This window comes from Garra rufa, chromosome 20 (genome assembly GCF_049309525.1).
Source record: "Garra rufa chromosome 20, GarRuf1.0, whole genome shotgun sequence".
NCBI lineage: Eukaryota > Metazoa > Chordata > Actinopteri > Cypriniformes > Cyprinidae > Garra > Garra rufa.
In genome coordinates this window covers 11,397,257-11,401,487 of record NC_133380.1, presented here as the reverse complement: position 1 = coordinate 11,401,487, position 4,231 = coordinate 11,397,257, and positions in this window count along the sequence as shown.

Genomic DNA, 4,231 nt, shown 5'->3' with positions numbered 1-4,231 from the left:
ACCAACCCGCTGGTGTAGGCCTTCATTTCAGGCGCAGATCTGCATCTTCAGAGTGGATGAACTCCTTCACGTCAGGTTAGCGAGGTGGAGGACAGCAAAAACAGAGAGAAACCACACTGAACACCAATTAAAGATGATCTAAAATCAAAATGAGACAATATCTACAAAACCAAAAGAAATAGTTAGAATTCTCATTCATCCGCACCTCTGATGTCAAAAATTGGACCACAAGCTCAGCTCCTGATGTTGCCAGTCCTGGTTATTGTTTTATTATGGGAAATCTCAGCTCACAGGCCTCTGAAATGCTTGAATGAACAAATCTGATTAAGGCTTTTGATTCAACTCATTCAGCCGCTGAGAACAAAATAAAATTGGATGTTATTTCATTGTAACATTCCATCAGACACATCACATTTCGCATGAAATTGAAACTAAGATGTGTGAATCTTGGACCATTTGAAAGCTTTACATAACAAGAATCAGAATGCTACGCCTCATCAGAACAGAACTGCAGTGCTGCACTTCCACCTACAGGACAAAATCATCACTGCGAGAGACTCCGGATAGAGTGATGAGAAATTCATCTTTGGTAAGTCTAAAATCTTTGCTACACCTATAGGATGATCTATCTGTTTTTATACAGCGCAGTAATGCTTCACATTTGAAAGATCAATTTTTAAGGCCTGTAAATTATTGACAAGATCAAAACTTTGCTAAAAACCTGTTGTACACTACATCCCTTCTGTCGTTTGATTGATAGTTCATATTTTTTCAGCAGATAAAAGGCTGTTTAGTACATCCGCTTTCAGGTCATGACACACATCTCTTCAGTGATTTTTTATCTAAATGTAAGCATAACTTTGATATTATAACTGCTATGTGACCCTGGACCACAAAACCAAGTAGCACGAATAGCCAAAAAATATATTGTATGGGTCAAAATGATCGACTTTTATGTAAAAAATCATTAGGATATTACATAAAGATCATATTCCATGAAGATATTTTATGAATTTTCAACTGTAAATATCAAAAGTAAATTTTTGATTAGTAATATGCACTGCTAAAAACTTAATTTGTACAAATTTAAAGGTCATTTTCTCAATATTTAGATTTTTTTGCACCATCATTTATGATTTTCAAATAGTTGTATCTCAGCCAAATATCGTGCTATCCTAATAAACCATACATCAGTGGAAAGCTTATTTCAGGTTTCAGATGATATAATCATTTTGATTCAATTTTTGACTGGTTTTGTTGTCCAGAGTCACATACTTCAAGATGAGGATTTACTGGACTGAAGCAGCTTGAGGTACTTGATTTTGATCATTTTTAGAAAAATCATGAGTATCAAATATGATACATTAGTTATCTGAGAAATGTTTATGTTCATCTCTTGATCATCATTGTATTGCATTGCATTTTGTGTTTTGCCACCACAATAAAAAATACAGAGCTTTGATCACAACTAAGCATTTAAATATAATCTTACTAAGACGTATTACTGTGAGATATCAAGTGACAACTGATATTTTATGCATTTTATATAAGTAGTCTGCTATACTGTTCTAAAGATCTCACAGTAAATAGAATTTCATCTTACTTTTTGGCCATATGAAAAAAACATCTGCACCAAACTGCATATTTTCCTCAGTTTGGGCTTTTGAATAAAATTGAGATTTCCCACCTCCTCTCTATATTCAATTCAATTCAAGTTTATTTATTTGTATAGCGCTTTTCATAGTATAGTTTTACAATTCAGTGAAATTATCCTTTGTCTCTGCATATTAAGCTGGGATATTAAAAATACATTACTTTGAATTACAGTATTTTACATTTTTTAATTAAAAAAGCACAGTTCACCTTTAAGGGCAAGATGCAAATTTTCCTGTTAGTCTTTTCTGCAATATATCAAGTATAATCATCTGCACAACAGCACTGAGGCTGGAATATATATCTATTTATTCATCTCCCTCTACTTTCTCAAATCATCTCTGTGATCTGTGTTAATTAAAGTGATAAAATCCTCAAATAAACGAACTAATGACAGTGCTGACTGCATATTAATTTTATCATAACTAAATGAATTAAACTTTAACCCCCGTGGCAAACCTAACGCAAATGTTTATTTTCCACGTTAATTAACATGATCAGCTATAGATAACTGCCTCCAAGTCTTTCTCAAAATAGACACTCTACATGACAAAAATAAACACTGCTCTAGGTGGATTTTACTCAGAGCTGTTGAACTTGATGTTTTTTTTTTTAAGTGATATAAAAGACACCTAACAGAGTGGATACATGATATAAATGTGCCCTTGTTTTATGTAAGACCACTTCTGTCTCTGAGGTTCTTCTACAATTCTATTCAGCAGTGCAGTGCTTTAGTTAGTATCTTTTAGTTAATCTTCTTTTCTCTGTTCCATTTTTCCTGATATAGTGAGCTATTTGATTCTTATTACATCGTTTTTGCTATTATGAGTGAATATCTGTGTGTATGAGTGACCTGATGGTCCATTCAATGGTGTTGCAAAGTGATATGGTATTATGTTCTATTAGGAGTCTACATATATCCAACCAGCATTTTTTTTTTTTTTTACCATAAAAGACACAGGCTTCTCCCAAAAGATAATATGACAATGTACCAGTGCATCATTGTGGGAAAAAAACAAAATATTTCTCAGCTTTTATTTACATTTGAACAAAAAGTGGCATGTCCAAAATTATTCATACCCTTTGCTAACTGTCACAGTCTATGGGAAAATCCAAAGTTCTATACCATTCCAAATAGTCCAAGCTGTTCTAAAGCATCGTAATTACCCTGATTCATTGGGAACAGCTGTTTTAATCAACTCAACAAGTGAAAAACAGATGCCCTCTGCTGTTGGTTTGTGGACAGTCATGGCTAAGATGAAGGAGAGAAATATTTTTTTCCCACAATGATGCCTCTTGTACAAAATATTATCATCTGTTGGGAGAAGGCTGTGTCATTTCCGATCCAAAAAAAAAAAAAAAAACTTGAATAAAAGTAACTTTAATTTGCCAGGGGTATGAATAATTTGGGGCTTAACTATATATATATATTAGGGGTGGAGCCGAACCCGAATACGGTATTCGGAAAGGCACAAATAGCGTGTTTTTTACGAATACTTATTTCGAACAAATACTTTAAAAAATATTTGTATTCGGGAACAAGAAAAACTTTATATCAAAAAGCTGCGTTTCCTCATGAGACCGCAGTCAGTGCATGCCCGCGTGAGTGAGTGACATTCAGGAGTCGGGGGGTGGGGTTAAAAGAGGTGACTGACACAGGCTGCTCCACACAGCAACAGAGAAGACTCGGCTGGGTGAAAAAAGACTTCACTGCATCACTATTTTTGTTGAATAGATTTTTGTACCTTAACTGGGTTCTGGAGGCAGTTTATAGCTTTTGGGAAGCAGAGTTTGATCGGTAGATTATTCAATTAGGGGCCGTTCACATGCGCATCCAAGTTCGTTGTTTCTCATGTAGACGCGCGGTATGCACGCTCATAATGGAAGCGACGCGGACACGGTGCTACGCGCTCGTTTTTTCCAAGCGCGTCCGCGCTCGTTTTTTCACCCTTTCCCTTAATAACATTGAAAAACAGCCAAGTTGGAGGAACAGCTTATCATATCTGTACAGGAATAACCATTTTTTTTTTAAATAAATTTAATAACAGAGCTACTGCAAGCGATTTTTAATGCTGGAAATCCATTTATGCTTTGCTGAAGCTTCCGAGTCTTCATTGAGAGATCAGGTCATGGTTGCTTAGCAACGGCAGACGCCACGGGAAAGAAGTTCATTCAGAAGAAGAACAGTTCTTTTATTCTGTCTGTTCAGCGTCCTCCAACAAGGATGGGTGGTGGTGGGGTTCATAATGTTCACAATGGTATTTTATTAGTTGTTGGTTTAACCATGGATGAGGTAATGGCTGTTATGTTATTTTCTTTTCAATGGAGTTCCTTGTTACATGTTCAAAAACATCAACCAATATTGCATACATAATTATTATAATGGATATAATTAAAGAATACTTACACTATAACGTAAATTATAAGTGTAACGCACAAAAAAAAAAAACAGGCTTTTACACATATTTTGAATTTTACTCGAATACAAATACAAATACAAATACTTTTCCCCCCTCAACAAATACAAATACAGATACAAATACCAGCTGCTTTGCACACCCCTAATATATATATATAT